Consider the following 21,325-nt stretch of genomic DNA (forward strand, 5'->3'; position numbering starts at 1 on the left):
ATCATTAACCCTTGTCCTATCACAACAGGCCCTGCTAAAAAATTCTTATAGTCTCCTTTTAAGTACTGAAAGACCACAACAGGGAATCCCCAGAACCTTCTCTTTTCCAGAATGAACATTCCTAGTTCTCTCAGCCTTTCCTCATTTTTCTACCCAGTCCTCTGATCATCTTCACTGCACTCCTCTGGACTCATCCAACTTGCTTCTTCCTATACTATGGACCCTAGAGCTGGACACAATACTCCAGGTGGGATCTTATGAGAGCATAATAGAAGGGGAGGATCTCTTTCTTGATGGGCTGGTCACACTTCCTTTGACACGTTTTGCTTTCTGGAATGCAAGCAAACAATTCTGGCTCATGTCCAGCCTCTCATCCACCAACTCCCTGTATTTGTTCTCAGCAGGGCTGCTCTCAATCTTCTTGTGCCCCAGCCCATATTGATCCTGAGGGTTGCTTTGACCCTCGTGTAGAACTTTGGACTTGGCTTTGTTCAACTTTATGATGTTCCTATCGGCTCACTTCTCAAGCATATGTGAGTCCCAGTGGATGGCATCCCTTCCTTCAGGTGTGTCAACTGCACCACTCAGTTTGGTGTCATTTGCACACTTGCTGAGGGTGCACTTGGTCCCTTTGTCATTGATGAAGGCATTAAATAGCACTGGTCCCAGTAAGCTCCCCTGGGGGACACCACTTGTCACTGGTGTCATGTCTCACTGAGACATTGACCCATACCCTCCAGATGTAACTATCCAACCAACTCCTTATCCACCTATTCATCAGTCCATCCATTTTCTTATGTGTAAACCTGAACCCAGATTTTCGTCAAGTATGAAAACTTCGTAATAATTCTTTCCAGTGCTCCCATTATGATGTGGTTTTCTCAGACTCAGTTTAGATCAGAAAATACAGTTCTAAGAAAGATGTCAGTCAATTTGCATATGATAATCATGCATACTGATACTGTATGACATGTTAAACTCTTTAATTTTACATAGCACTGTTTGAACATAGCACAGTTTTCTGTTTCTTACTGCCATTTGCTTTCAACCATTGTGAAGAGTCCAGAAAAACATCAAACCCATCAAAACATCAATTTAGCTCAACTCTTATCTAATTCTAATACATAATACATAGGCTTTGCTAGCATCTTCCATTTTGTGTATACTGTCAGGATTGGATCTAAATATTTTATTTGCTTCATTTATTGTTGTATCTTCCTCTTTGATCTTTGGATTTTATATCCATAATGCAAACACCTTTCATTGTAAGTGTAGTCTTGCACTGTTAGTGACCAAGATGCATTGCATGGATATCAGCTCAGCTGTTAATGCTCTAGGCTGCTACCAGATGAAGACAGAAATCCCAGGAGGGAGATGGAATAATGCAAGGGATGGCTAGAAGTGTGAGGAAGTAAGGGGAAAGACAGGAGATGATTGTAATGGTCTAATGGAACTCAATTTGCTACAGACGGGTTCTGTTTTCAAATTTTAGTTTAACTAAAAGGACCACAGAGCTCTAAAGGCTGAGAGTGGCTTCTATAACTCCTTCTATAAAGTGAGATAAAACAACACATTTTTTTTGATCCCAGGACATTTCACTAATATCATTAACAGCTTCAGTCATACTCATAGTGAGCTGCCAAAAACCAGGAAATTTCTTACTAAGTTGGAGTGCCAGGTGATACTCTTTTTCCACGAATGGAGTGAAACGTCCACTTTTCCCACTGATTATAATCTCTTATTCATTTGTGAGGTAAAAATGGATACCACAGGCGTTTGTACTGGTAAGTCAATCAGTCTGTGGAGAGATGTGTGCATGTACTTGTGCATATATGGATAAAATGGCTGAGAGAAAAAGGAGATTGACTAGTTAAGGGAACAAATTTCTGAAAAATGTAAGGGAGAAAGGAATGTTTGTGAAAGTTCTTACAAAAGCTGAACAGAACAGCATAGACTATTTTAATGAAAATTTATATAGTGAAACTTTTGAAAACTATTTTCAAAAAATGTGCTCTTTTAACCAGGCCAAGATAGTACAAACATTAAAAGAATTCTTAAAACATTTGAAAGTCTTAGGAGTGACCTCAGTATGGTCCCATTTAACATACACTGGGGAATATGTGTATGAAATACAATGTGGTTTGAAGCTTTCCAAACAAAACAAACTTAAAAGAGAATACCATTTTTTAATAGAAACTGTTCAAATTCTCCCAAAAGATAAAACAAAACACAAACAGGTACTCACTGTACTGCAGCTAAGTATGCAAGAGCAAAGATCTTTGCTGGTGAAGTGAGGCAACTGAATGTTTGGTTTTTTTTTTTTCTTTAGAACATTGCCTCCCCCTTTTTTGCACTGTAATTTCTTTCAACATTCTTTTATACAGTGTTCTTAATTTAATTAAATAGTTTAATAAATTGTAATCTGGTGTTTTACTATATTAAATCCATTCACGTTGATGAGTTTTACTATATGAATGTTGTCAGCTGAAAATAAAACGAAAACCATGCAGTGGCACTTCCCCCGTGCTCCCCCAATAGTTACAATCGTACCACACAAGTTGAGTACATCAGGTGTAAGACATCATCCTGATGCATCACTTCTGAGAAATATGGGGAGGGAAATATCGGAGCTGAAATACCACAGCTGGCCTTGATTTCAGCTCCTGCCAAACACCTGCAGACTCTAAAAGGATACCATAACAAAACTCCACCCTGTGGCAAGAGGCCATCCCTTAACAACCCTTCCCTGACTTTGCACCACTATAAAAATTAATTTAACATTTTTTTACTGAAACCTTAGTCTTCCTGTCCCAGAAGACTATTACAGTTCCTTTAACCATTTCTCTGAATATCATCAGAAAAAAAAGTTACAGTGAATTGAGTATTGAAATATCTGATAGCTGCCAATTATTTGATGTTTTAAGTTTACTATTTATGGAAACTTATGAAGGTGGTAGTTAATTTTTTTATTTACCTTCAGATTGCCTCTTATTTTGGAAGTCATTTCATATTCATCCTGGCAAAAAATTTCCTAGCATCTGGTAAAAGCTTCTAGATTCAATATTGTGAACATATAAAACAGCAAAAGTTATAAAATGTGTAGGGTGTTTTTGTTTTGGTGTTGGTTTGTTTTTGGGGTTTTTTTTGGTTGGTTTTTTGTTTGTTTGTTTTTGTTTTGTTTGTTTGTTTTTTAATTTGTGGGTTTTGGTGCTGGTTTGGATTTGACTTTGGTTGGGGGTTATTTTGTTTGATTTATTTCTTTTTAATAGGACCATATTTTAATTGTTATTCTTTGTTGAAATACACTTTTGGGGTGTATTGAGGGCTGTCCCAAGACAAATGAAATTATATTCATGTTCATAATACTGTAGGGAGGTTTTTTACATGTAGAGGTTTCTGCAACTGAAAAGCAGCTGATTGAAGGTCTGAGGTAATATGATATGTCTGGAAGTAACTCCTAACAAGCTAGGAGGAAGAGAGAGGAATTAAATTTTGCATGTGTCTATTAAATAAGTACTAAAACTGGTTGGAAATCTTACAATGGAATGTTTTTACATTTAAAAAGTAATCAGTTCATTGAAAGTGAAACAACTGGATGAACACATTTAAAATAAAACTGTAATTTGAATCAGAAATTCTGCTGTATTCATGCCTCTCTTGCTAAGTTGAAAACATGTGCTGCCTGGCTTTGGTGTTTCAAGGCAAATTTTTATTCCAATTTTTGAATTTTGTGCAATGAAAAACCATCACATCACCAGCCTTGCCCAAGCCTTTAATTTTGTCAAGAGTAGCTCTCTTATACTAAATTACAAATGTTTTCAAGCTTTTTGCCTGTGGGAATTTTAAAAAAGTGGATTCTGTTCTAAAGGGGAATGGATTAAGAAATGGAACACATTTTGGAGAAGTAAAATGGAAAATCCAATTCCAGTACTGTTTGTAGTATGTGATTTTTCACGTACACACAATTATGCAGGATATATGTAGTACGAGAGTTCTATATCCAGATGTCATCCAGGAAAGTGTCAAAATGAAGCAGTGCTTGTACTTTGGTATGAGGAGTATTGTAATAGGAAGTGTGTTTTAAATTTTGGCTGTAGTGAAATCTGGTCCATGACTGTGCCATGTCTGTGCGTGGCCTGCCTCTGTTACAACTTGTGGAGAGCTTACAGTGGAGAAGTCTTGAAAAAACCTGTATGTTTACATTAATGACATTATTTTCTGTACACACATTTAATATACAACTACTGTCTAGATAAGAAAAGTAATAGTAAAGGAGTAGCTCAGTAATTTCTGTTATGAGGTTTTGTTTTTGCTTGCCTTTAGTTTTACAGAATTCCCAGTACTGGTTGTCTGCTTAAATCTCAAGTACATTGGAAACATTTCTGATAAAACGATCTACTCATGGGAGATAAAAAGTTTTCAGAAATAAGGGGTTTTTTTTACCATACTAATATATTCTGATGACTAGGTTTTTCCTGGGAGCTCTTCTGCTCCATTTTAGAGAGTTAGTTCTTTCTCCAAGAGACCCGAGCAGAAAGTTGGTGGCAGTGTCATAGATATGCTCTTTTCCATTCCCTGTTTTTAAGGTTAGTGGGAAGAAACTGGCTCTTACTAAAGAGAACTGGAGTCCTACACAGTGCATGTTTTCACCTGTTGCTACATGTTCCCCAAGTCCTTTATGAATTTTGTGAACCCAAAGTTGCCAGTTTGGCTTGAGACCTAGATAAGAGATTGTCTAACCACACCAATTCAAATGTTTAGGGTTTTTCCATGCTTGAAATTTGATTTCTAGAAATGCTACAATAAATAAGAACAACCCCAATATGGGAACTCACCACCAACTTTACTGTAGAACCTCTAATTCATACACATTGTGATATTTTTAAAACAGGTAATATCTTTCTGCTGTATCACCTTCCTGAAGCATGCAGGATTAGACTTGACTGATCAATAGGAGGACATTTAGTCTGCCTTCTGAACCAGGCTGTTGTCTATCAAATTCCTAATTCATTTGATTCAGAATGTAAAAAGAAGTGAAAGAGGTAAGAAGTTGCAGGAATATGGCTTCCTTTTTATAGAAGTTGAATGCCAGACAGGAATCTCTTCCTGCATCTGCCACACAGTTCCCTTATGGTTTTGGAAAAGCCACTTCAATCAAAATATTAAAAGGTCATTTCTTGTGTGTGTGCCTCATGTTTTGAGTACCTACTTTGTGATGCCACATGCAAAATAGGTAGCAGTGCTGAGTCCTCATAAATGTAAATGAAACTGTTCAAAGTATTATTGGAGCACCTGAAAAATGTGATGTTAAGTTATCTGAAAAAACTAACATGGGGGATAATTCCTAATTTTCTCTGTTTTGGCTTCTTAGTCATGAAGCTGGAACTCTGAGAAGCAGTGTTGTAAAGATGCAGTAGTTACACTTCTGTAAAGTATAACTTCTCATGTGAGAGCACCAGAGAAATTGGGAAATTATATTTTTTATCATGTGATTTAACTATATATTAAAGTAAGGCCTTATGAGGAATAACACCACTTTTGAACATCATTACTGAATGACAGAGGAGCCTGACAGGAAATGAGTTGAGCATGGACTTAGATTGCACTGCATTTTCTTTATGCAAGCAAGGGATGCTTAGGAGCAACAATTTTTGTATTTATATGAATGGTATGCTTTTAGCTAATACTATTTTCACTAAGAAAAGCATAATCTGAGTATTGGTGGGTTATGAAGAATATTAGGTTCTCAAAAAAGAGATCCATCCAACAAAATACTAATTTGTGTTTAAAAATTACACAGCAGTCATGGCCATCTAAGGACATGAAGAGTCACCTAGATTTTCTGGTTATTTCCTTCTGGAATCACATGTGTCAAAAAGCTATGGTTGGGTATGAAGCAAAGATCCTGTTTTTGAAACTTCTCAACCCTTGTTAAGCCTCACTGTTAGGAGTCTACAATACATGTCCCTTGTGCCTCAAACTCTTGGATTAGTTTCTGTACTTGTAGAAGTTACAGATTGGTTCTCTAATCTTGCAGGTCATCAGAGTGGTATCAGTTGGTTTCAAAGAATTTGTATTTGGCGTCTCACACTACTAGAGTGTGCTCAGGGTATGACCATCAAACTTTGATCTACTGAGCTAGATGATGTGTGACTTCTGAGAAGTTCCCTACAGAGTGTGAGCCCAGCCCTCATTTCTGTTTGTATAAACTGTGTAACTGTGGGGTCAAAGCAGAGTTTTTAATTAAGCCACTTGTTGCATTTATGAGCCATTTGATGAGTGTTAGGACTAAAAGTGTGAGAAAGACATATACTTGTATTCCTCTCTATCTCATCAAGTCTCTCGACGTCAAGTGAGTTTATATGCTGAAGTAATTGATTCTTTAGAAGTTGCTTTTATTTTTTTTTAATCTGAGCATTCACTGAGTCATCATCACAAACTAATAGTGAGCTTAAATAGGCATTCTTTGCTTTCCCCACAGTATGGAAATTGTGAGAATGTCTATGACTATTGGTTGCCTGACTCGAATCAAATAAGTATTTAAAATCAAGTAAGAAAAAAACATGGTTTGTTTTAAAATATTTTCCTTAAGTAATCGTGACTTCATTTACTAAGCAAATTTTAGGTAGAATCAGTAATAAACACTGTGATTTCAGATTAAATTTTAGACATGCTTCAGTATAACTTCCTTGAACAAAGGGTTGCTTTTAATGTTTCTTACAATTTTTTTTTTAAAACAAATGCCACCAAGTTCGCTTGGAGTTCATTTGAACATAGCCTGGAGATTTCTTTTTGTTTCTCTCAGAGGCCATAAGGGCTAGATTTGATCTTTATGACTTATATTGATTACAAAGTAATATATTTATAAATAGCATTGTGAAGTTTTGTAGGCATGAAAATACTAAAGATATTCTGGAGAATACATATTTCAAATGATTGTAGCTACAGATGATGATACAGGTATTCCAGCAAGGAACAAAATAAAACAGAAAATCCAATGACAGCAAGAGAAACTATGCTGAAACTGCAGGAACTGTGCAAGTCAGGCTTTACTTATAATTTGGTCTTCAGGTGCTTTACCTGAGTGCTCAACTTGATTTAAAAATCTTAACTCAAGCCATGACCCTGGCCTGTCATACTGAAATAACAAGATTTCCTGCACTCATTAGCCAAAGTTCATCTTGGAGTCCCACTCGCTGCTTTAAAAAAAAGGTGATGCTTTCAGATGAGATGCTGACATATGCTGACATATTTATTTTACACTGTAGTTATGCAATAACATTTAAAGTAAATGTACTGTTTTAGTTTTATGCCTTTTACTAACAAGGAGAACTATCTGAGCCATGAGAAGACAAGTGTGTAGGCTGAGTAGGAGTGGGTATTTGAAGATACAGATTTCCAAGCACCACAAAGAGGCATTAATTAGTCAGGTAAGCTTTCTCTGTCATTGCCATTTTCTCTCTCATCTCTGACTGGTTTCATGTAGGTTTCTATTATGATTCAAGTAGACTGTTTATGAGTAAGCAGGAAGTGTTTCCTTACTGTGCATGGGCAGTGAGGCCAGGAACATAACCATTGTATTAAAGAATTCATTGTAGGTTTAAAACTGCCTATAGCATTCAGATGCAAACACTTGGAGCAGCCAGCCACATGCTGAGATTTTCTTCACACAATTTCAATTGGCTTGTTAGCAGCCATAGCATTTAATTATAACAATTTAAATCAAAAATGGTGTGATTTTGTAGTATGTGTTTTAAGTGTAAAACTTCCTGTTGAATTACATATAAATCTTGATTAATATTGTTGATCTGTGATGTTCTTCAAAACTTTTTACAAGTCCTGAAAAACAATCTAGATTTATTGCTAATTGAAGAACTCTAAAGAACAAAAAGCCAGATTTTGATCTGATTTACATAACTTTGGGAGGACCCAGCTAAATTTTAATTGTTTAGGATGACACTTGACACTCCTCATAGCTCGCAGAATTAGAAAATTAAAATGAAATAACATGAAAGGTCATTGCAGTGTGAAGGTAGTGTAGTAAAGGTGATTACTGTTAGTATTAGCTCCAGTTAATCCAGATTCACATGTAAGAAAAGAGACAAAAATCAGGAATTTGAAGCCAAGTTGAGAAATGATAAGAGAAGGACAAAAGAATAGAGATGCCAAGCAGATGATATTTATCCAATTGATCCCAGTTTAATGTCTAAGAAAAAAATAGTAAGTTGAAAAAAAAATCCTCTTTAAAACAAACAAACACTGCTAAGTTACTCATGTTTTTCACCAGTGTTGCAAACATTATATTCTTCTGTGATGAGCTGTATGGATTGGTGATCAGTGAGTTTCGAGAGTCAGGCTAAGAACCTGCAAGTTTCGAAGGACTGCTATGTGTTTCCATGAAGCTGGGTTTTGGAGAGAAGCTTCTCCTAAGTGTAGTCTGATGCACTCTTGGCATAGAACAGGCAACTGTAACACTTTTTTCTGCAGTCCTGCAAGTCAGACCCAAAGCAGACATGAACAGAAACACCATTTTGGATCTGCACATCTTGTTCCTCCAGATACTGTATTTGCGCAGGTTCACAAATGAGAAAGAGAAGTGAGGATTTCTCTACTCCTTCCTGTGATGCTCAAGACACTTGTTTCTCTAAAGCAGTTGGTCTCTGTGCTAGTCAACAAGATACAGGCTTTGAGTTTGAGAAGTGCTTTAAAGCAGTTATGTAATTACAGATTTTGTAAAATTCTCCCTCTTTTTTCTCGTTCTCCTGAAAAGCTGTGAGGTGAGAAGAATATTTACTGACAACTTGGGTGTGCAAACACTACCTCCCTCTTTCCACCTGCCAATTCTTATGTTGTTATGGTCCCTTAGTTTTAAAAGACTTGGGAATCCCCCATCTTTCCATAACTTTACTGAACTGGTTTTGGATATATGATTTCTTTCACGTTGAAAACTGCCGTAGCAAATTGAACTGCCCATTTTTGATTTTTCTGTATACTCTGATACATGTTAACAAAGTACAAATGCTTTTCTACTACTTTCATGGCATTGTTTTTCATCTTTAGGTATTTTCTAACTAATGACTCTTTGTTTTTACAATTTCCCTTGTGAACTTAACATTAAATCTGAAACTTGTGATTAACAGCCTGTATTATATGTATTTTCTGGATGTAGCATTTATATCCAACTTATCCTATTGCATGGTATATTCTAGAGGGAACTTAGAGTTCTGTTGATACAGTATTCTGTACTGCTTACTCTTCACCATAAATTGTTATATTTGAAAAGAGTTATACTTTGCATGATAAGCCCTATTTATTGTAAGAACCTATTGGATTTTTCAGTGTTACACGTTCTTATTTTTAGGACTTAATAATATGCACTTAATAGGAGGGCATACTTGAGCATTTTAAAGTCGTGTCTTGAAACACAATATATATCCTTGATATAGACTGGTATTTCTTAATTGCCTTTTTTTGTCTTAAGGCCTAACTTCAGTAAATACACTGCTAAAAGGAGTGTCAGTTGTAAGTATGTGTTATTAAAAGACGGTGACATTTAGTATCTCTACAGTGAAATTTCAAAATATTTGGAAACTTCAGTAACGTGCTTTCATGTCTTTATCCTCTGAATATGCCCTTTCAGAATCTAAAAAATGAAAAAGATTCTCAGCCAAACAGATATTGTAATTGAAATTAAAGGCACAGCAATACTAGAGCAATTGCTAATCAAGTAGATATCTAACTTTATCCTTTCTTGGAAAAAAGTTTATAAAAGTAAAAGCAAATTATGGGTTCTTGTGACATGTTTGCTCTTCTACAAGACTTCAATCCATGCTTATTTCCTATTTTAGAGCAAAATGTGAATGCACTCATTTTCACTGCATATGTTTTACTTCACTTTTTAGATTAGCAATGGAAAAATAAGCGTGAAATGAAAGCACGTGGAGATATAAACTATCTTCACAAGTCATCTAGGAGAAGGTGTAGAAGGAAGTGTCACTGTACAAGTTTCACAATACAAAATGCTTTTCCCAAACTTTTTGGTGGTTTTAAGTGAATTTTTGTTTTGAACACACCAAAATCAGTAGATACAAACCTGCTGCTGCCTCAAAAGGGAAGACAGATGCACTCCTCACACTGTAGTTGTATTTTCTTTGGCATTATTGCCTTTGCATCAGTTTGGCCTTTGTCAAGTCAAAGGAGCAAAAGACAGTGCTGCAATCTTAATTGATGTAGCTGTCTAACTGACCATCTAAAAAACCTCAGGATTCTGTGGAGCAATGGATGAAATGGAAAAATTGTTTTCTTAAGTACGAATATGGTTTGTGTTTGGCTATGTCCTTAATTGAAAATTAATACACAAGCCATGTGGATGTTGAAAAGACAACAAATTACATTAGATAGCCAGTGAGCTTGATTTGTTAATTCACTGTTTCCTTTATTTCTGATGAAACTTCCAGTAGGCCAGCCCTTGGGTGGTTGGAAAGAAACCTGAATGCGAGTATTTTACATTAGATCACAAATTCATTTATAGAGGCTGCTACTTTACTCTGTGGTGAATTTAGTGCTAATTACTCAGTCTTGACTTCCCAGCAGTTCACAACAGAAGTAACAGAATTCTTAAATGATTTTAGGGTTTTGTAATAGAGGTATTCTTCCTAGATTTGTGTCAGGAATGTTTTTTACTGCCTTTTGTACACATTTTTCAGTCAAATGGAAAGAAATAGATGTTATACCCAAGTATAAAATATATACATAGCAATTAAAGGCTCGAAATTTATATGTATATAGTGTAATTAAGAATTATTTTACCAATTATAGAATAAGAGAACACAGTCTTGCTGTAGAGGAATCTTACCTGCTGCTCTGTATGGTACTTAATAAGATATCACACTTGCCTGAAGTTTTGAGTCAAAAATTGCTTGTAGAATAACTGCAGCTTGATTTAACTGGATTAGAAAAGATGAAAGGGGATAATGTGAGATTTGTTCTTAGAAAACCTTCAACTTCTTATTTATTCTTATGCAGTAAATTATGATCTCCTTAGAGGTATTGGGCCCCAAATTCCTGTTTCATGTTTAAATGTAGGATTTTCTCTAAGTCTCCAGAGAGGTTACAGAAAGTAATAAAAGTGTGTAGGGAGATTGCAGTAGCTGATAATATCCATCATGTTTTCTCTGTTAAGTGTCTGCATGTTTCAGTTGGTTGAGTTAAACAGTGAAATTCTCCCTTCTCAGTCTCCTGTATTGGAGTCACTGCAGCTCTTCTCAGGAGAGTAAAAGACTAAGCATATTTGCTGACCTAACAATGTTTTCTGTTACCAAAGCAAAGGATTTTTCCAAATGTGTGTAGCCTCATGCTGATATGTACTTTTCCTAGCAGAGAAGTATATGACAGGTAAACATTCTTTACTGCTTTCTTGAAAAACTAATGTTATGTCCTGACTGTGGCTCCTGTTAAGAAAACATAGCTTAAAAGTAGGTTGTTGGGTTCCCCCCTCCCCCCCCCCCCTTTTTTTTTTTTCCTTTTATATTCTCTGTCTTAGGCTTTTGTTTCTTCAGACAACAATTGTGCTAAATAGAATGGGACTAACTTTTTTTGAAACCATCACTAGAAGTATGGTTCTGGGATAGATAAAATGATTTGTAATTTATATCAAATTCGTGAAATATTTTTATATGTTGTCAAAAGTTTAAATGTGAATAAAGTAGCAAGGAGGCAAACAAGGTTTTTTTTTTTAATAATGCTGTATCCTGGATCAAAAGTGAGATCTGAAGAAATGTTTCCCTTCACTCAGAAGGATGGTCACTAGCATAAATGTTATGATATTCTATTATGATTTTGGTAGTATTAAGGTGGGGTGTTTTTTCCCCCTTAAAAAGGAATTATGCCAGTACTGAGGTCAAATTAATCCAAGTCATCTATTTTTTCTGATCCAGTGAGCTGCCTACCAAACAGCTGAAAACTGCAAGGTCCCCAGCAGCTATTTTCGACAAGTATAGCAGGAGAGGGTCTGTCAAAGGAATCTGGAAGTAGTTCACAGCAGAGATAAATGGTTGTCTTTCTAATGATAATTAGAACATCTCATGCATCTCATATAAACTAGATCTTTTTCTTCATAATGAGGAGACCTGAGATGGATTATCAATTATTCACCTGGTTCTGGTACTGAAAACCTTTAGAAGTAACTTCATACCAAATGTAAAATTCATCTTTTTGATAAAATCTGGCTCACTTATTGCCACAAATTTATTTATGAGCATTCTGACTTTCCATATTCTTTGGAAGGTTTATGATAAATGCTAGATTTTTGGTAAAAGGGTTACTTTTAGAGCACAATTTTTTAAGGAAAATTTGATTTCCGGCTCGGAAATCTAACTTCATAGTCCCTTTTTTATTGTGGGAGTAATACATGCTTTTGGAACAGTTGAATTTCTTTTTAACACCTGACTTAAACTCAGTTAAATGTCTTACACATTTGAAAACACGTCTCTGTTTTTTTTTTAATTTGTGCTGTTTTATACTGCCATAAATCGAGATAAGCATAAACAGCAGAAGGCAGAATAGGAACACCTTTATTTCATCTATATGCATTTTTAGGCAGAAGGTTCTTCATAGACTGGGTGAAGTTTGTTTTCTCCAGGAAGTTGATAATTTAAAGCTCCAGCTTTAAAGTGTGGCTAACTTCACAGCTTTGCATACAATGGCAACAGTTTAATGTTGATTTGTGCATTTTCTTGCTTTTAAACACCTGAGAATCAGTCATTTCTGCAAGGAGTGTTCCATGAGCAGTTTAGCATAGCAGGGCTTTGGAATATATTTTCTTGTTGCTAAATAAAATAAGTGCCAAGGAAGAGATAGCTGCAATTTATATGTGCTCTTTTCAGAACAAAATGGAATCTTCAACTGCTTGCACTTACTTTGGCCTTTTCCTAAACTCAGATACTCCAGAGAGTTGAATCTGAAAGGTGCTGAGCATTTTTGACCCGAATCCATCAACCAGCATGCTTCTCATGCAATTCACAACAGTGTGATTATTCATGCTTTTTTTATTTTTACACATTACTAGTCTGCACTTTATAATGTATAATAGTTTCCTTTTCATTTTTGAATTTCAAATATTCTTCCCCCATAAGAGATTGCCTTTAATTTTTTTGTTTCTTATGTGACTGCCTCAAATGGTTTGCCTGTGTTCTGCATGGATGAAAAGCTAGGTGGTGTTGCTGGGTTGCCTTTTTTTGGAATTGTTGGTTGTGGTGTTCATCCCTATATACCTAGTCTCTTTCCCTCTGCCGGAAATACTGTCTGTTCCTTTTGCTGCCATTATCAATGCAAATTCATTGGGCCTTTTTATAGATATGTGTGTGTCTGTATGTATATATAGCGCCTATTTTTTGCAGAAAAATGCAATTTTAATGTCTAGATGCTCTCATTTGATTCTATGATGTGGTAGCTGATGCACTACACTGTAATTTTTTTCTACTGTATTTTACTGAGATTGTAGAAATTCTTTGGATCAAGGGGTGTGCTTCCAGCATTCATTTACATGCCACATTTCTCTGTAGCACTGAATACCTAGGAACAATACCAGCAATGTTAATTAAAGGATATGCATCAATGCAAAAATGCGTAAACGCCATTGCCATTATAATATAGTGAAAATTCTAGCCATTGTACTATGCTCACCAGCACAAAATTATTTGTCCAATTTAGTGAATTTACATATTTTTATTAATTGGAAACTTCTTTTATTTCATGCAGTGTTGCATGGATCATACAATGTAGTTTGAGAGTTCAGCCTTTGTAAACCCAGTGGTATGTAAAATACTGTCTGTTTCCCTGGGGTCCCTGCTGGGCCAAAATTGTTTAAACTCCTCATTAATGACTTGGACAGGGGACTGAGTGAACCTCGGCATGTTTGCAAGTGACACCAAACTGGGGAGAGAAGTTGATATGTTGGAGTGTAGCTGCTATTCAGAGGGACTTTCACAGGCTGGACAAGTGGTCTAGCAGGAACCTCACGAAGTCCAAGAAAAGCAAATATGGGGTCTTGCACCTGAGTCAGAAAAGCCTCAAGCAGCATTGCAGCTTAGGGACTGACTGAATAGAATGCAGATTTACACACAAAGACTCAAAGATCTTCATAGACAGTGAGCTGAACAAGAGTCAGCTGTGTGCCCTTGTGAGAAATACTACTTCCTTGTTGCACTGATTAAGCAAGTCATAGCATATAAACCAACATAAGAGCATGTTGACATGATAACAGGCAATGGGTGTAAGTTGCAGCAAAGAAAATTCTGGTTAGATATAAAGAAGAAAAGTTTTGCAGTGGTTTTAGTTAGTTTTTAGTTCAGATATGCTGTGAAATCCTCATCCTTAGAGACAGTCAATACATGCCTGAACTAGACCCTGAACAGCCTCTGCTTTACAGGGAAATTGGACCAGAAGACTACCAGAGGTCTGTGATGATCTACTAATAATGTATTTAAAGTATGATTGCATTCATTGCTTCAAAGACACAAGTAGTGGCCTCTGAGTAGTCATGAAAGCTAAATTGTATGACTGTGCAAACGTTTCTTATCAGAGGGTTGTTAGAGTGCAAGCAACAGTTAAAATGGAATAGGTAGAGGACTGTCAATGTTTCAGTAGTTTGGAGGCATGTTCAAATTGAGATTTCAAGAGGTCTGTTTTTATTTTTTTCTTTTACTGGTGTCTCTTCTGCCTTTTTATGCAGTGGATGATTTTTTTACACTAAGAAATTAGATCAGTTTGCCAGCACCTGCAGAATAAAAGAAAAAGATTTTCTTGCCCAAGAGATATATTTCTGAGTAACTGGGTTTTTTTTAAGTCTGAAGAAAAAAAAAGAAAAAAAAAGAAGAAAAAAAAAAAAGAAAAAAAAAGAGGGAAGAAGTGATTTTCAGGGTTCACTGTATGAAGAAAAAAAAGTTACAGAAAAAAAGGGTGCATAAACCAGACGGTTTCATTTAAAGCATCCAGAACTGATAAGGGGAAAAAATGGACATACAACACACAGGCTGCAGATGCAGTTCTCATGATTTAAATCTGGAAGGCTGTACAGTACATCTGTTTAACATTTTGCAATTTAAAGAACTGTGCCTTGAAAACCTTCTGTCACAGTGACACATGAAATAAAAGGTTATGTTATGACTTTCAGATGAAAACCTGTAAAAGCTTTATCTAACAGCATACCATCTTTTATTAACCCATTGCTGCTGTTCACCTATGTTCTCTTTGACACTGATGTTGTGAGAGATTCTACTATATAATAAATGTCAACTCTGCAACAATAATTTTGTAATTGCATTAAATTAGTAATTTGCTGTATGTAAATAGAAAACTTACATCTCTGTATATCTCCTCATCTGTTTTCTCTATTGCTGTTATTATTCAGCTATATAATTTTTTTGATTATAGAAATGGAACAGATTATTTTATTTCTGTCATAACCTTTGAGAACAATTAGAGTGGCTCAGAATAATTTCAAAAGTTTCAAGATTTGTGATGCCATAAGAGAGAAAATACTAGAGTGGCTTAAAGGTAGTATTCTTTATTCAGAGCTCTGATTATAAGGCTATGAAGTTAAAATAAATAAGACTAGAGTGGTTGCCTGCTCATTAATTTTTGATATTTCTGCATCTCAGAATTTGAAAAAGTTATCAACCCCTGCTGACAGGATGAAGGTATTGCGTAAAAGTGGTGCTGTCAAAATCTTGACAGAGCTGTGGTGGGAGGTGTTTATCACACTAGACTGAAGTTTGCTTAGCTATAGAAAATGTGATTAGCACATGAGGGGTTCTTCAGTGTTCTACACAACAATTACCCAGGAGCTGGAAGAGTGTTATGATACACTTACTGGAAAAATGTACTCTTAAAATGGAATCTGGAGCAAATTAGTCTGGCTTGCCCACTCCTGGCATATTAGTACCAACACTGCAGCTTGAGTCAAAGAGAAATGAGGGGCTTTATCTTTCAGAAATGCTTCATACCCTTCCAGATCAGATTGTACAAACTTCCATCTAAACATAATGATTGAAGTCTGGTGGTTCTACAAGTAGAGTTTGGAGGTTGATCATAATGTTTGTCAGTTCTGTGTTTTTTCAAAGTGACCTTGGTTAAATTATTCATCTAGGTAGTGCTCTGTTTTCCATACTTACAAAATACGGCGAGTAATATTTACCTTGCTGAAACATGCTTTATTCGCTGTCTGCCAAACATTTTAGAGGTCTTTGGCTGAAATTTCAATGAGTGCTGCTATTAAATATATGTTGAAGTGTGATTTGTTGGTTTTCTTTACAAGGCACAGATGGTCCCCAAGAAATGATGGTGATTTCTTTACCTCAAGGAGCTGATGCCACGCATACAGCAGAAGCATCACAACAGTGAGCTCTGCTGTATGACCCTACACCAAGTGGGTGTGTGAAAGAAAGAGATAGCATTTCCTTCATAGACATACACACCCTCTGACCCAGACTAGGCAAGAATCTGTTTTGCAGAAGGTTCGCTTCAAGGGATTTTCCACATGTATTTTATTATGTTAAAGCTGATAGTGGTGACAAGTTGCACATTAAGTAACTGTTTCTTCAAAAATGTTCTGTTTATATTCTCTTTAGGAAAAGTGATGTAATACTGAGTTTCTCAGATAAACAAAGTCATTTGGTTATAGAGTATGTTACTATTGCATAGGAACCTTGGTCTCTTCTGCCCCATACCTATTCATTTTGGGCCTCTGGCTTTGCACAATGATTACTTGCATGTTTAGGGACAAGTGTATTCATATTCACTAAGTTAGTAGCCAGTGGTTTTCACCAGGGAAATAAGTTTAGTATGCTGTTAGTAATTCAGTTTCAAAAATATCGGCAAGGACTTCAACATAAGAGTCAGTGAAACATGTGGTCCTCATCATTCCCCTAAGAAGGAAACATGGTCTATTTTCCATTAGCAATGGTGCTTACAGCAAGTGAATAAATATAGAATGAAATTTATACATGCATTATAACTTTAGTGTGTGTATGCATTCAAACATGCATGTGCATGTGTATGCTTAGGCATACTCCCAGTGAAAGCAAAATGATGACTGCTGTAACAGAGCCAGCCTTGGAGAGCAAGTTGGTTGGTAGATTAATTGGAAAATGCAGCTGTTTACAAATTAATTCCCCCCCCCACCCCTTCCCAGGCAGCAAAGTTCAAAATGTACATTTGCATCATATAACTGGCATGAAAGAGCTACAGTAAAACTTCTTGTAGCTGTCTTGGTCTTTTAATATAGCCCTTACTCAGGGTTCACAATGACAGAATTGCAGCCCCCACCCCTTGCAACATATTGTTCCAGTACATGGAGACCAGCTTTAGCTGGACTGGTTATATAGAGTATGGCACTGAGAAATGGAAGTAGAGAGAACTACCGTACGTGGTAGGAGCTGTTTTATCCCATTGAATCATGAGGGCACCAGCAGTCTTTCTGTTGATGCCTTATCCACTTCCCTCTCAGAAGACTTGCTATAAGAGGGTGTATTGACTGGCAGAAATTAAGTCTTGTTTCTCCTATGCCTTTTGCAACCTTCCCACTGCTGTGCCTGGAGCCTTCCAATGGCAGAGCAGCAAAGCAGAGCCCTATTCTGCATTCCTCATTGATAGGTTCCTGTGGGACATTAGAGCTGGGGCCTGGATATTATTTCCACTTTCTCTGGTTTTAGTTAACTTTGCTATTCTTGACCCTCTATCATGTGCAAGATAAAAAAACAAGAGAGAAACCAATGCTTGGGTCTGCCTTGAGCATATTTTGAGTAGACCACGTGTGAAGCAGAATGTAAATTACAACTTTTTTAGTGAAGAATTCTGCCTCAGCTTTTTCCCTGAATTTGTTTCTAAGGTAGCCTGTTTAAAGATGACTGTTATATAATATTCCTCTCCTGATGCTGTCATGAGCAGCATCTAACATACAGATGTACATACAGATTGGGATGACAAAATGCCTATGAAAGGAGACAGCACTCCATCATTTTCTTCCAGGCTTGGTAATATCTTTGTTGTTACATCAGTCTTGGTCATTTCTTTGTTTTTAAGTTTGTATATACATATCTTGCTAATTGCTAACTGGGAACTGTCTTAATAGCATATTTCAAAGGTAAGAATTCACACTGATGAATGCTAAAATTTCATTCACAGAATTTTGAAAGTTTTTGATTAGAGGAAATTTCATTTCTTCCTCATGCACTTGAAGATGCTTCATATTTGACTAAAATAAATCCATGAAATGGGTTTGCTTATAGTTTAATTGATTATTATCATACACTGGTTTTTGGGTTTGGTGGTTTTTTTTGTTTGTGTTTTGGTGGGGTTTTTTTTGTTTGTTTGTTTGTTTGTTTTGTTTGTTTTTTGTTTGTTTTTTGTTGGGGTTTTTTTGGTGGTTGGAATAAAGAGACAGAGGGAAAACTTGTGCTTTTCTATTTTTTTTTTCTTTAAGAAATACAAGCTAACTAAACTCAAATTATGGTATTAAAGAATAGATCAGTTTTTCAAGATCAGTTTTTTACCAGTGTGGATTGTTGTAATTTTCTCCTCTTGTGAGCTTTTCACTGGAGATTTAATGGCATGCTGAATCTGGCATCCTTGAAAGGGGCAGCTCCAAGGCTGCAATATAAAAAAAAAAAAATTAGGGTCCACTGCTTATGTTGTGACTCCCCATCTAAGATAGTTTTTGGCACAGATGCTAAGTCATGTAATGGGCCTTGTTTTGCTGTGGCCTTTTCCCTTTCCTTCACATGTACTAGTTTTGCCTGAAGGGTAACTCAAGCATTTTTTTCACTTTGAACTTGTGAGTCTTCATTGCAGCAGTGTGCATTTTAAATATGAAAGGTGTTGCTCAGATAATAGATCCTTCCATTGGTGACATATATAATACAGTCCCACAGATGTGAACTCAGTATTTACCCACTCCTTAATACTTGGGTTTCAGCTTTGAGGAAGCAACTTCAATGTACATCCATTCTATCTTAAATTGTTGAGGCACCATACACACTGGTCAGGTACTATTTTTGCCTGAGATAGTTTAAAGATGATATGTTTAGCTGCACTGGGAGCTTCACTGTGTACATGCACTCCCTGTGTCAGATTTTGGAGGCTGAAGACATTGGTACCTTAAACATGCTCTAATTTCTGTTGCATTTATGTATTATGTACGGTCTTGCATCTGTCACTTTTGGCACTGGTTGCAGATTATCAAGACAAACCTCTCCCATTTCCTCTGACACTTGCTGTATTGTCATCACTGATCCCCTTGTGTGTTATTCATGGTCTTGTTTTCAGATGAGAGAAGACATTAATTCACAAAAGTAAATGTGTTCCTATAAGCTTCACTCAAGTCAACATTTTCCATTTAAGAAAACTGCCTGGGCAAGTCCATAACTTCAACAAGACTTTCAGCATGTACTTAAAATACTTAAATGTTTAACTGGAGAGGGATGGACTAAGTCTTTCCTGAATCAGAGCCATAATTTCTGAAGTGTCAGTTACACAACCTATTGCAGAATATGCTTTGACAGATGGATCTAGGTAATGTGAAAGCCATAGAAAGGCATTTTTGTGGAGAAGTTGTTATTTCTTCTTATATTTCATTTTTTCCTCTGTGTTCATCCTGGGAATAGAAATTACTACTGCTTACTTTTTATATATTTTATGCATACATATATATGAGTTTATATATGTCTACATATCTGTGTATGTATGTATTTCTAAAAGTAAATTTCTCTCTTTGCCTTTTAGGACTTGATAGGTGCTACAGCAGAATTTTTTTCCCTTTGCTGCTGAGTATAAGACTGTACAATATGTTAATGAAACCATGATTATTTTTTTTTAAAGAAATTGTTATTGTGTCATCTTTCCAGAAAAAGTAAGACTTGGTGTAGAAGCCTTACATCTTCTCCTACACTGCTGCTAGTGTCTCATTTGAGTATCTGCCCAAGGTTATACTCTCTGTTTCTGGACAAATTGGAGGAAAGGATCAATAAAAAGTTAAAGTATATAGGAGGAAACATGAACTGTTATCAATCCTAAGTGCTTGGTAGAAACATCTCTTCATATATATTTGTCCCTGAAGTTTAGAAGATTCAGGTGGTAGGCAGTCTGTGGAAGAGTAAAAAGTGTTTGTCTAAATACCCACTGAGTTAAGGTAGTTCAAAGGCATCTGAAAGAGGCTGAGTACTTCACATTCAGAGATGAGCTTCAGAGGGAAAGGTGATGGTTTTATTAGATGAGCTAATAAAATTAGTTTCAGGGAAAAACATTGGCAGTTCCTGCTGAAGTAAGAGCTGACAACATCCTGTTTCTCAAAATTAGAACACAGTGTTGCTGATGAAAAGACAAACACATTCAGAGAAAAGATGCTTTGGAGCAAATGCTCCCTGTGGGCAATGTGTTGCCCTTATGATACTTGCTACTGGAAGAAGAAATTTAAAAAGAGGGAAATGCTTATAGTAAAGTATATTACACTTGTAATAGAACATGTTTTATCCACAGTTCCAAAAAGATGCAGTTCCCTCCACTATTTTCCTGCTTTTGACATGCAGACAGGAAGAGATATTTCAATTTACCTAGTTGGTATTCAAATTACAGCTATTAAAGAGTATCAAAAGACAGGGGAATTTCTCATGTTGATCATTGCCATTGGATAACACTTACCACATGGGAAGTGTAGCTGTCCCAGCTGGTGGTGAGAGCAGAATGGGTGTTTGTACCCAGTGCCTCACTTTCCCCTCTGAGGAGTTTGATTGTTCTTTTATATCTACAACAGTATGTACAAGAGTCACAAAAAAAAAAAAGGAAAAATTACCCTTTACTGCAATTGTGTCAATCTTAAATTAAGGAACACCTTTCTCTTGGTCATGGTTGTGAACTCAGTAAACAAATTTTTAAAGCTTCCAAGATGAAGTTCACAGTTTCCCACTTGACTGGTTTTACACCTATGTTTGATGTAAGTATATACTTTAAAATGAAGTAACCAACTCGATAATTTATCCCTTGCCTAGAGTTTTGTTAAGTGCATCTCAAAGCTTTTTTGCTGAAGAGATAAGTAAGTGTCAGTATCCTTATGTAAAGGAAATGGAAGCAGTGGGGCATTGAAATGATTTTACTTCATTTGAATGGTAGTCTGGATAAAAATGGTATCTCTTGTGTTATGATAAAATATTGCCTAATTTTTTCTGCAGTTTAAAGATACTGCAAAGATACAGGGTGTTTCAAAATTTCCTTTACTGGTGTGGGATTTTTGGTTTTGTTTGGTTCTGGTGTGTTTGGATTTCTTTCTACAATG

General features: G+C 36.1%; 1 protein-coding gene across 7 annotated transcripts in view; it reads left to right on the forward strand.

The window, feature by feature from the left end:
• The window catches only part of SUGCT (succinyl-CoA:glutarate-CoA transferase), a 327,347-nt gene that overhangs the window by 138,610 nt on the left and 167,412 nt on the right, over nucleotides 1-21,325 (forward strand). The gene's annotated exons all lie outside the window — the stretch shown is intronic.

This window comes from Prinia subflava, chromosome 1, assembly GCF_021018805.1.
Source record: "Prinia subflava isolate CZ2003 ecotype Zambia chromosome 1, Cam_Psub_1.2, whole genome shotgun sequence".
NCBI classification, from domain to species: Eukaryota; Metazoa; Chordata; class Aves; order Passeriformes; family Cisticolidae; genus Prinia; species Prinia subflava.